Source organism: Pristiophorus japonicus, chromosome 15 (assembly GCF_044704955.1).
Source record: "Pristiophorus japonicus isolate sPriJap1 chromosome 15, sPriJap1.hap1, whole genome shotgun sequence".
Lineage (NCBI taxonomy): Eukaryota > Metazoa > Chordata > Chondrichthyes > Pristiophoridae > Pristiophorus > Pristiophorus japonicus.
This window is the reverse complement of record NC_091991.1, coordinates 145,053,402-145,066,651: the sequence shown is the minus strand read 5'-3', so window position 1 is coordinate 145,066,651 and position 13,250 is coordinate 145,053,402.

Genomic DNA, 13,250 nt, shown 5'->3' with positions numbered 1-13,250 from the left:
GTAGCTGAAAGATGGGTAAGTCCCAGCCGTTCCTGCAACCACCATCACTTGAGAAAAGGAACATTTGGACCCTGGCCATATCTCTTCTCCCTCCTCCGCCTCTTCCTTCCTCACTATGATGGCATGTTATTTCCACTGGCCACTCTGTATAAATGACCCAGCTGAGATCTAACAAAACACATTAAAAAAAGGATTGCATGACAGGCTCAGTCCTGGCCCAGCCTTACAAGTGCTACTTTAAGGTTTACAATTGCAGTGTAAAATCAGAATTTCTGTGAGATGAATCTGGTGCAAGATTAAAATTGACAGCAGTGATGATAATAAATGTTCTCAGTTGGTGACAGACAAATTCTTCAGTGCCATCTTCAATACTCTTGTAGAGCAGAGCCCTTTGTGTTCTCATCCCATATTTAAATTCACTTGTGCAGTTCTACCATCACTAGTGTTGAACTTGTCACAACACTTTGGATAGAATTCAGCCGTTTGATTAATGCAAGTTTTCATTCAAGGTCATCTGCTCACATTGATTTGCCAGTGTTGGCTGTTCTGAGCCATTTAATTCAGCTCAGGTGCAAACTCCTGTCTTACATGCATTTTTGCAATTGAGCCTGATAGAAGCTATAATAACCCACTTAAAGTGTTAAAGTAGCACAAATAGTTTGTATATTAGTGAGTTCTAGCTTGCAGAAAAGGTCAAATTAAAATTTGAGGGGGGAGAAATTGGCCTGGTTTGCGCCTCCCGTTAGCACCTGCGGGGAGCGGTAACGGGGCACTAAGGGATTACCGACAGGGCGTGGCAAATTCACCGACACCCGCGAACTTCCCTGGCGGTTTTGTGCTGGTGCTATCACTTACTGCCTCGCTGTCTTGCACCCTGGAGATCGTGATATCATCAGGTGCGCAGTGCCCCGTTTCCGCCCCGGATGTGATATTCGCTCCCGCCCCCTGCAGCATCACCGGACGTCAACAACAGCAGCTGCAGGAGACGTCGGCTGGCCGCTTGGGGAGTGTTAATTAAAGGCAGTGGTGGTCAGGTAGGGCAACATTTATTTATCTCCTCATTCTGGTGCGTCAGAATGTCTTTTGCCCCCTGTGATTGCTCAGCCCTGCACTCTATTCGAGTGCTTGGGGCTGCTATGCACATAGCACCGGTTCCGTCCCCACCAGGCACAGCCTGAAGATTCCTTCAATGCAACATTGGCCCTTCCCTTTAAAGGAGGGAAGGAGCCTGTATAGACGGCAGCGCTGGATTGAACATTGCTCAGTGCTCTGCCGATACCGCCCCTCTCAATCCCTTTAGCGCTCTAAGGGAAGTGGTAGCGCTAAAGCAGAAGTTTCCGGCAGAATTAAATTTTTACCGCCCGGTGATACTTTCGCGCTCCCTGAAGTTATCGCCGCTAACGGGGCGCTGCGCAATTTCTAGCCCGAAACCTCTTATCCTTAGGTAAACTCATAGCGCAAATTGTTTCTCTTAGCCTGTTACGAGAGATTTTACTGTAGGCCTATATTTTTCTATTTACCATTTATTGATGGATGAATAAGTGGTGGGGGTGCAAATGATCACTCTCTGCACCCGATCATTGAATTTATCCAGAGGAGCTGATCCAGGTGAGGAAAGTCCTAGTTTCGACCCGCGCTCTGAGTTAGCTCATCTCAGTCAGGTTGGGGGTGGGTAAAATTGGCATAATCGGCCTTGGTTCTCCTGGGTTAAGAAGTGGAAAACACTCCCACTACCAATCGCCATTCACTGGCCCCAGGTGTAAGTGTTTATATTATTTGACCTCTGCACTGGTGCAAATGGAAGCTTAATGCCAGTGACAGTATACAAAATGGTCTGGTGCCCAATTAGGGAGTGAGTGGTTGTTATGCACCAGGAGATCGGATGGGAAAGGGGTCGAAGCCATGAGGTTTCTTTTTTTATTTGTTCCTGGGATGTGGGCGTCGCTGGCAAGGCAGCGTTTATTGCCCATCCCTAATTGCCCTTGCGAAGGTGGTGGTGAGCCGCCTTCTTGAACCACCGCAGTCAATGTGGTGAAGGTGCTCCCACAGTGCTGTTAGGGTAGGAGTTCCAGGATTTTGACCCAGCGACGATGAAGGAACGCCGATATATTTCCAAGTCAGGATGGTGTGTGACTGGGAGGGGAATGTGGAGGTGTTTCCGTGAGCCTGATGCCCTTGTCCTTCTAGTTGGTAGAGGTCGTGGGTTTGGGAGTTGCTGCCGAAGAACCCTTGGCAAGTTGCTGCAGTGCATCTTGTAGATGGTACACACTGCAGCCACGGAACGTCGGTAATGGAGAGAGTGAATGTTTAAGGTTACATTCCCTCCTTCCTCATTGCACTATTGGGAATGGAATGGTACATTCCAGACTAACCACAAGGCTGCATGCCTCTCTCTCTACAGGTGTATTAAGAATTAAATGGGTGCATAGCCACCACAGGGTTTATAAGCTGTTCCTCTATACTCATCATCATAGGCAGTCCCTCAGAATGCTTCCACTCCAATAGTGGGTTCTCAGGTGACTGAACAGTCCAATACGGGAATTACAGTCTCTGTCAAAGGTGGGACAGACAGTCGTTGAAGGAAAGGGTGGACGGGGAGTCTGGTTTGCCACACGCTCCTTCCGCTGCCTGCACTTGTTTTCTGCATGCGCTCAGCGACGAGACTCGAGGTGCTCAGCGCCCTCCCAGATGCTCTTCCTCCACTTAGGGCGGTCTTTGGCCAGGGATTCCCAGGTGTTAGTGGGGATGTTGCACTTTATCAAGGAGGCTTTGAGGGTGTCCTTGAAACGTTTCCTCTGCCCACCTTGGGCTCGCTTGTCATGTAGGAGTTCCGAGTAGAGTGCTTGGTCGCATGCCTGACACAAGACTCCCAAAGCAAACGCTCCTCTATACTATCATTAAATGAATAAATAGATTACTGCCGTGCTGCTACAGTCCCTTTTTTTCACTGCCAGAAATCAAATGGCCATCAACGCCACTCACCATGAGACTGCATAGCCCAATCTCCACTAGAATACTGGGGAATCAGATCAATACAAATCTAATCAATTCTAGCTCTGCCCTTCTGAGACGACTGAACTTAGAATAAGAACCTAATCAGCTTTATTGACATGGCTAAAACCACAAATGGCAGCTGCTTAGATCACAATCATCTTGACGGTATGAAAACTCTGGGAGAGACAAATCTGAATCCTGAGGGACTACCTGATTCAGACTTGGGCAAATTAACTCAAATTGTTCCAAGGAGTATAAGTTTGGGATCAGAATTTGATTGACCACCTATTCATTGCACAAATAACTCAACTTTCCTTCATTTTCTTTGTGCTATTACACGTGAACAGTTAACACTTTATTTCCTCCATATCAAAGTATGAGAAAGTTATTTTGGCCAAAGGATGAAAACAGGCTCTAAATAATGTGCTAATAAGGTACGCCTGTTTGTAAGTCTGGATTTAGCACACAATGTTGGTCCTAATTGCTAATTACCATAATTTGAACTCGCAGTTTTAGCACTCAGGTGCTGATTAGACACAATTTTCCTGGACCAGTATATGTGGGCTCCTCACACCCACTTTCCCTGAAGGTGTGGAGTGCTCCGGTTGGCACACAGCGGCATGTTGCAGGATGGCTCAAGGACCGAGGGAGAGGGCGCACGTGTTATCGGATGTGGCACTGGAGGTCATGGTGGCGGAGGTCCAGAGGAGGAGGGATGTCCTGTACCTGCAGGGGGGAAGGATGCCACTTTGCTCTCCTCGTCCTCCTATCCCTCGCTCCTGCAGCTGCTCTGGTGCTGCTCTGCCTGGCCTCATGTCCTCCTCTCATTCCTCATCCAGACCAAGGGGGACCCCTAGCAAGGTGCCCATGACCAAGCACTCCCTTTCTCCTGATGACTCCTATAAGATGTCTGAATAAAGTGGAATAGCACAGCATTTACTTTTGTTAGGTGAAATCTTCAGAGAATTTCTGGAATAAATGTTGCTTGTGAAGTCTTGACAGAATGTTCCTGAAAGTCTCCCAATGTGCTTCTGAGGTCCTCTGCACAGTGTAAGTGGTTTCCCTTAGGTGTTTTCAATGCACCCCAACTTTACAATAGTTCTAGAGCTGGGAGTGATTACTGTACTGAGCAGATGACTGAGTCAGGGACGAATACCTTGGTCTCAACCGGCAATGCTTTTATTAAAGTTAAAGCACACACCTGCACCCAGTAAAATCACACACACCCTGGTGTGTAAAACAAACAAATACAGTACAACACACAGTCTGGCCCATGTAAACAGGCCTCTATCGCGAAGTACCCACGTCTAAAACCTCCCCTGAAAACTCCTAAGATTTGGTTGGGAGAACACACGATACCCCATCACACCATGGCTGTGATCTTAAAATTGTGTGTGCAGAGATGATGCTCACCGATTTGTTGGCTTGCTCGCTGCTTCTTCTGATGAAAACGTGTCTCTTCTGGTTTCTTGATTCCGTCCCACACGGAGGGTTCGGTTCTTGTAGAGGCGAAGCAGCGAGAGCGAGCTGTGGCCACAAGGCCTCTTTTATACCCCCAGTTTGTTTGCCTTTTCAGACCGAATAAAGTTTGTTCTTGTTCCGAAGCTTCTTGTGGGTGTCTCTTCTTCTGGCCCAATAAAGTTTTTTTCTTTTGTTTCGAGGCTTCCTGTTTTGCCAGTGATCGGTTTTTGCTTCCGACCGGTTTGGGCTTAATGGCTTTCTATTGTTCTGATAATTCCCACCTCTCGGAGTTATCTCATCCCCCATCATCATAGGTAGTCCCTCGGAATCGAGGAAGACTTGCTTCCACTCTTAGCATGAGTTCTTACGTGGCTGAACAGTCCAATATGAGAACCACACTTTCTGTCACAGGTGGGACAGATAGTTGTTGAGGGAAAGGATGGGCAGGGAACCAGGTAATGGCTCGATCACTGATCAGTTAATCTGATCTACCTTTGACGAGTTCACATTGCTTAACAACGGACCCTCCATTTGCCCATCACCTGCGATGAATTGCCTTATCTTGGCCATTATCTTCCCAGACCACACCTGCTCATCATTCCAAGTCGAACATGGAGAAGTCCCCAGGCCCCTCCCACAAACAGCTTCCAACTTTTTTCTGCAGTGAGAAAAATATGTCCAACAAATCCTTGGGGATTAAAACGCAATGTCCAGATAATGTCCAACAAATCCTTGGGGAGCCGATGCTTACAGCAACTGCAGCAGCAATCAACATGAAATGGTGAGTACCCCTTTAAGCAGCACTTGAAATTGACATCAACGCTGTGGTTACTCCCAAACAGCTGTGAGGAGAGGGAGTTAGTTGAAGCGTTAGCCACCAAAAACCCATTGTGTCTGTGCCGGCTCTTTGAAAGAGCTATCCAATTAGTCCCACTTCCCTACTCTTTCCCCATAGCCCTGCAAGAAGCTAATGCAACATGTGTTAATCATGGAGAGGTAGAGAATGTTCAGAGAATGTTGACTAGGTTAATTCCAGTGATGAGGGGGTTGACTTATGAAGATAGGTTGAGTAGGTTGGGCCGATACACATTGGAGTTCAGAAAAATGAGAGGTGATCTTATCGAAACATATAAGATAATGAGGAGCTCGACTGGGTGGATGCAAAGAGGATATTTCCACTCATAGGGGAAACTAAAACTAGGAGACATAGTCTCAGAATAAGGGGCTGCCCATTTAAAACTGAAATGAGGAGGAATTTCTTCTCTCAGAGGGTTGTAAATCTGTGGAATTCTCTGCCCCAGAGAGCTGTGGAGGCTGGGTCACTGAATATGTTGAAGGCATAGATAGACAAATTTTTGAGTGATAAGGGATTATGGGGAGCAGGCGGGAAAGTGGAGCTGAGTCCATGATCAGATCAGCCATGATCTTATTAAATGTTGGAGCAGGCTCGAGGGGCCAAATGGCCTATTCCTGCTCTGAGTTCTTATGTTCTTATGGTCTTATTCAAACTTTCCACAAAATTTGAGAATTGTTTTAATTCTGGCAAAAAACCCCCCTCAAGTTCACCTTCCTGTGAAAATCGCCACACAAATAAATGATCAAAGAAAGTACATCAATGTGCTTGCTTATATAACAAGGCACTCTGAGAATAAATGTTGGCACTGTCTCACTCCTGTCAGAAGAATGAGCTTGCAGAATGACAGAGATCTCTATAGCTTTGAAGTCGGCAGTTCTCTGTAGGGTATTTAATCTTCTGATCTGCACAAGCACTATTTGATATACATGCAAGTAGGGAAGATTAGAATTTAGAGAAGAGAATTGATCTCCCTGACAGAGTCTAGGAATTTCTTTTTGAAAGCTGTAATTGTTGGGTGTATAAATACCTTAAAAATGATGGTCTGTTGTACTGCTCCTTAGCACTGCTGACTGTTTTGCTTTTAGATGGAAGCAGCAAGGTAGATAGCAAAGGTATGCAGACAGGGCTGGAGTTGAGGGAGTACATTAGAAATGTGCTGCAGCATGAAGATTTGTGTTTTTATCTCTAATTTATTTGACAATTGGGTTTATTCCTCTCAATTTGAAAGTCTTGATTACTAGTTGTGTTCTGGCAGAGGTGAATATGTGTCTGAAAACTACTTTGATTCCATATTATATAATGTTAAACTGTGTAGAAATTCGAGCTTTGAACCATCGGGGTGATTTTCGGAATCCACGCAGGTGGTAAGCAGCGTGGCAATGAATATTGATGGATGGAAAATCAAGGGCAGCGAGCTGCCGATTGTTCACCCTGCACAGCCTGCAAGTGGCACTCTCCACCACCACTGCACACTCGGGAAATTGGCCTCCAGATAAAGCTCTCGCACACAAACCTATTTCTGCCACCAATATTTTCTGACCCAGTATTTTTCCGCTGACCAGCTCTCCTCAAGCTGTTTACTCATTGCTGGGGTGGATGTATGGAACGTCGAAGTGAGATGGAAGCGAGTGACTAGAACGTGAATAAACATAAAGGGTTGGATTTTCAGCTCATTTGCGCCCCATTTAGTGCCTCAGTGGGGCGCAAAAATTATTATTTGGGCATGAAACAAGGTTCACAAGATTTTGCGCCCGGGCGGAATTTGTGGTAATGATTTTGCGGCGGCTGTTTTGACCGTTTGGATGAAGTAAATTATCGTGCACCATTGCGCCCCAGGTGGAACGTTCGAGCTTTTCGCCCGATTTAGCGTCCGCCCAGTAAAACCAGTCAAACCCAAGGCACATCAGGCACTAACGGCGCCATGTTGAAAACGAAGGAGAAAGACAGAGTTGTGAGTGATTAAAAGGATTGGGAGAAGAACGCTACGTTACTGCATACTTTTGATTGCGAAGTTTATGCGAGTTTATAGTTTGTTTTAAAGGCCAGTTAAGGACATTTTAAAAGATGGGGGCCATGCTAGGTTGGGAGCCAGTAATCCTGGCTGCTATATTCTTACCGCTTCGAGCTAGAAGAAGGCTTATTGATGATCATTTGCAACGTAATCGAAGAGGTCACAGATGTATGGGGAGGAGGCCTTACCCCCCACGAGTTTACAGGGAACATCGCTCAGACCTGCAGCTCTCTGAGGCACAGTGCGTTAGAAGGCTGCGCTTCCGAAAAGAGATGCTGACAGAGATATGCCAGCTCATAAAGGCAGACCGACAGCCTACCAGCGGCAACAGGACTGTACTGCCCGTCGAGGTGAAGGTGACTGTGGCACTTGCTTTCTATGCCTTTGGCTCCTTTCAGGCATCAGTAGGGGGCATATGCTCCATCTTGTAGCACGCTACACATTGCTGCATTTTCCAGGTGACTAATGCACTGTAGGTACGCAGGATCGACTTCATAAACTTCACCAGGGAGACCCAAAATGAGAGGGCTGTGTGTTTTGGAGGATTTTCTGGCTTCAGGGAGTCCTTGACTGTACGCACACAGTCCTGCGAGCACCTTTAGAGAATCCAGAGGTTTTCCTGAATGTACAGATCGTCTGCGACCATATTCAGTGCATCATGGCAGTCAATGCCTGATATCCAGGGAGCATCCACGATGCTTTCATCTTGTGTGAGAGCACTGTCTCACGCATGCTCCAGCGTCAACCACAAGGCCAGAGCTGGATGCTCGGGGACAAAGGTTATGGCCTTGCCACCTGGCTCATGACCCCCCTCTGGAACCCTCAGACAGAAGCCAAGCATCACTATAATGAGAGCCATGCAACCACACGCAACATCGTCGAACAGATAATTGGAGTGCCTTCTGATGCCTGGACCACTCTGGAGGCTGCCTGCAATACTCCCATCAGCAGGTCTCTGTGTTCATTGTGGTGTGCTGCATGCTACACAACTTAGCCATCGTGAAGGGACAGCATTTGCCAATGCAGATTGCAGGAGATCACCTCAGGAGAGCGGAGGGGTGTGTGGTTTGGGGGTGGGGGTGGGGGGAGGAGGAGGAAGATGAGAAAGAGGAGTCTGGCGGGGAACCCATGCCACCACCATCCCCACCACAAGTTGGAGTCCTAATGGTCACCTGCACACATGTGCAGGGCCAGTATACAAGGTTGGCTGCCATGTTGTTTAGGCACTCTGTAGTTGTAATAAAGAAGACTAAGGTCACACTCAGTTTAGCTCACAGTACTCGGCCTCATGGTGTTCTTGTATACCTAACAATTGGCGATGAGTAACAGAATACGAACCTTCACGCAACCATGGCTGCCGTTGGAATATTAGAGAGATTCGTTGAGGGTGATGATTGGGAAGCCTTCATTGAGCACCTCGACCAGTGCTTTGTGGCCAACGAGCTGGAAGGAGACACTAACGCGACCAAGCGCAGGGCTGTGGGCCTAAAATATACGGCCTCATCAAGAATCTGCGCGCACCGACAAAACCAACGGAGAAGAAATATACAGAGTTGTGCACACTGGTTCGGGACCATCTCAAGCTGAAGGAGACTATCCTCAAGGCCAGATATCGTTTTTACACACACCATCGCTCCGGGGGCCAGGACGTGGCGGATTATGTCACTGACCTGAGACGTCTCGCGGTACCGTGCGATTTTGGAGCTGCGTTGGGGCAAATGCTGCGGGACTTTTTCGTGCTGGGCATCAGCCACGAGGTCATTCTTCGAAAGCTGCTGGCTGCCGAAACCCTAGACCTGAGCAGGGCCACCGCGATCGCCCAGGCATGCATGGCCACGGACGATAACACCAGACAGGTATCTTCTCAACATCGAAGCTCACCGGCAAGTACTGTGCATAAAATGATGTCGCTAGCAGGCCTAACTGCATATGGCAGGGCCTATAGATCTGCGGCTGCAAGACTTGTGATGGCTCAGAGTCCGCCATCGGGGGTGAATGTGAATCCATTAGCACCGTGTTGGTGCTGCAGGAGTAATCATCGGGCCCATCAATGTCGATTCAAGCAGCAAAGGCTGCGCAACGATGGGGCACTTCCAGCGAATGTGCAAATGTGCTGTAACATACCACGTGGCAGAGGCTGATCGATCCGGAGCGGATCACGCAGCACAGGCAACTCAACCCAAGGGAGAAGTGTATGGGGTACATACCTTCACCACCAAGAGCCCTCCTATAATGCTGAAAGTCAAATTAAATGAAGTTCCAGTATCCATGGAGTTGGATACGGGAGCGAGTCAGTCAATAATGAGCCAGAAGGCTTTTGAGAAACTGTGGGACAATAAAGTACAAAGGCCCAAACTGAGCCCGATTAATGCAAAGCTGCGTACCTACACCAAAGAGCTCATACCAGTCATTGGAAGTGAGGCAGTGAAGGTATTGTAAGATGGAGCTGTGCATGACCTATCATTGTGGATTGTTCCAGGCAATGGCCCAACGCTGTTCAGCAGAAGCTGGCTCGAAAAGATTAGATGGAATTGGAACAACATCAAAGCACTATCTTCAGTGGGTGACGCCTCGTGTGCTCAAGTGCTGAGCAAGTTTCCCTCGCTATTCGAACTAGGCATCGGCAACTTCACAGGTGCCAAGGTACAGATCCATCTAGACTCCGATGCATGGCCCATCCATCACAAGGCTCGGGCGGTTCCGTACATGATGAGGGAGAAAGTCGAGATCAAACTGGACAGACTCCAACGCGAAGGAATCATATCGCCAGTCGAGTTCAACGTGGGCCAGTTCAATTGTTCCAGTGTTGAAAAGTGATGGTACGGTCAGAATCTGCGGAGACTACAAGGTAACGATTAACCGAGTCTCACTACAGGACCAGTACCCGCTGCCCAAGGCGGATGACCTGTTCGCAACGTTAGCGGTGGGGGAATTCGTTCACCAAGTTGGACCTAACCTCTGCCGACATGACACAAGAGCTGGCTGAATCTTCGAAAAGACTGACGTGTATCAACACACACAAAGGGCTGTTTATATACCACAGGTCCGCTTTCGGGAATCGCTCAGCTGCAGCTATTTTCCAGAGAAACATGGAGAGTTTGCTGAAATCTGTTCCGTGCACCGTTGTGTTCAAGATGACATCCTGATCACTGGTCGTGACACCATCGAACACCTACACAACCTGGAAGAGGTCGCCTAGACAGAGTGGGACTCAGGCTGAAATGCTCCAAGTGTGTTTTCCTGACGCCAGAAGTTGAATCTTTGGGGAGAAAGATTGCAGCAGACGGCATCAGGCCCACGGACTCAAAGACAGAGGCCATCAAGAATGCACCCAGACCACAGAATGTGATGGAGCTGTGTTCGTTCCTGGGACTCCTCCACTATTTCGGTAACTTTCTATCCAGGTTGAGCAAGTTGTTAGAGCCTTTGCACATGCTGCTACGTAAGGGTAACGACTGGGTTTGGGGCAAATCTCAAGACACAGCCTTTGAGAATGCCAGGAACCAGCTATGTTCAAATAAGTTACTTTTACACTATGACCCATGTAAACGTTTGGTGCTAGCTTGTGACGCCTCATCGTATGTTGTCGGCTGTGTGTTACAGCAAGCCAATGTATCGGGCAACCTCCAACCGGTTGCATACGCGTCTAGAAGTCTGTCTAAGGCTGAGAGAGCCGATAGTATGGTCGAGAAAGAGGCGTTAGCATGTGTATATGGGGTTAAGAAAATGCACAAATACCTATTTGGACTTTGGTTTGAGCTTGAAACTGACCACAAGGTGCTCATTTCGCTGTTTTCAGTGGGCAAAGGTATAAGTACCAATGCTTCGTCCCGCATCCAAAGATGGGCACTAACATTATCCGCTTATGACTATGTTATCCGCCACAGACTAGGCACAGTAAACTGTGCCAATGCTCTCAGCCAGCTACCCTTACCCACCACTGGGGTTGGAATGGCACAGTCCGCAGACTTGCTACTGGTCATGGATGCTTTTGAGAGCGAGAGGTCACCCGTCATGGCTCGCCAAATCAGGACCTGGACCAGCAAAGATCCTGTGCTATCATGAGTAAAGAGTTGTGTCTTAAATGGGAACTGGTTGGCAGTTCCAAGGAAAATGCAAGATGAAATTAAGCCAACGCAAATTTGAAATGTCCATCCAGTCGGATTGTCTCTTACGGGGTAATCACGTGGTTTTGCCAAAAAAAGGCAGGGAAACGTTTATACGTGACCTACACAGTACCCACCCAGGCATTGTCATGATGAAGGCAATTGCCAGGTTGCATGTTTGGTGGCCCGGCATTGACTCGGACTTGGAGTCATGCGTGCATCAGTGCAACACTTCCTTGCAACTGAGTAATGCACCAAGGGAGGCTCCACTGAGTCTGTGGTCATGGCCCTCCAAATCGTGGTCCAGGATCCACATAGATTTTGCCGGCCCTTTCTAGGAAAGATATTTTTAGTAGTAGTGGACGCCTGCTCCAAATGGATTGAATGCGTAATCATCTCATTCAGCATGTCCACAACCACCATTGAAAGCCTCCGGGCCATGTTCACCACCTATGGCATGCCCGAAGTCCTTGTCAGTGACAATGGACCGTGTTTCACCAGCTCGGAATTCAACGAGTTTATGACCCGCAATGGTATCAAGCATGTCAGGTCTGCTCCGTTTAAGTCTGTGTCTGATGGTCAAGCGGAGCGGGCAGTCCAAACAATCAAGCAGAGTATGAAACACGTGACGGAAGGCTTCCTGCAGCCCCGCTTGTCTCGCATTCTGCTCAGTTACCGGACGCAACCCCACTTGCTCACCGAGGTTCCCCCGGCAGAATTGTTAATGAAGGGAGCCTTCAAAACCAGGCTCTCCCTAGTCCACCCAGATCTTAATGATCACGTGGAAGCCCAGCGACACCGGCAGAACATGTACCACGATCGCACGGCTGTTTCACATGACATTGATGTTAACGACCCTGTATTTGTCCTGAATTATGGTCATGGTCTCAAGTGAGTTGCTGGCATTGTTTTGACCAAGGAAGGGAATGGGGTGTTCATAATCAAACTGTTAAATGGTCAAACGTGCAGAAGGCATTTAGATCAGACCAAATTGCGATTTGTTGACAACCAAGAACGACTTGAAGAGGACATCACCATCGACGATCCACCAACACACACCCAACCAGCAATCGGCCTCGCTGTCAATCACAAGGATGAACCCACCGTTCCTGACAGTCTGGTCAGACCAGCCACAGTGCAGTGCAGCAATGGTCCGACCAACTCACACACGCCAGGGTTTGAACTTAGATGATCAACCAGGGAGCGAAGGGCTCCGGATTGCCTTAACTTGTAAATAACTTGTACCGAAGACTTTGGGGGAGAGTGACGTTATGTATGTAACTATGTAATACTTGCCACCAGAGGGCATGACTGTTGGAGTCCTAATAATCACCTGCACACACGTGCAGGGCCGGTATAAAATGTTGGCTGCCATGTTGTTTAGGCACTCTGGAGTTGTAATAAAGAAGACTAAGGTCACACTAAGTTTAGCTCACAGTACTCAGCCTAGTGGAGTTCTTGTATACCTAACAATAACAGTGTGACATTAAACATACGATGCATTCAGCATCAACAGCATAATGCAGCAACCCCTGCCCCACTGTTTATTGCCACCGGCTTTTGCCCCCTTCCCCTTGCCTGCTGCTCCTAACCAAAGTGGCACCAAGATGGCATGCAGCAAGGCTGTCAGAGCGCTGCTGTGATGGGGGGAGAGACAATGGAGACGCTGCCTGGGGACACCAGCTCATGGCGTGGAAGGCCCGGCTTCTGACTGGCGAGCCTCTTCATTAGCGTCGTCAGTTACAGGTGAGGGTTTGGGTTTGGGTGTGACAATGGGGAATGCAGAGAGTATGGCGGGAAGCTTGTGCCTGTGATGCGCCAT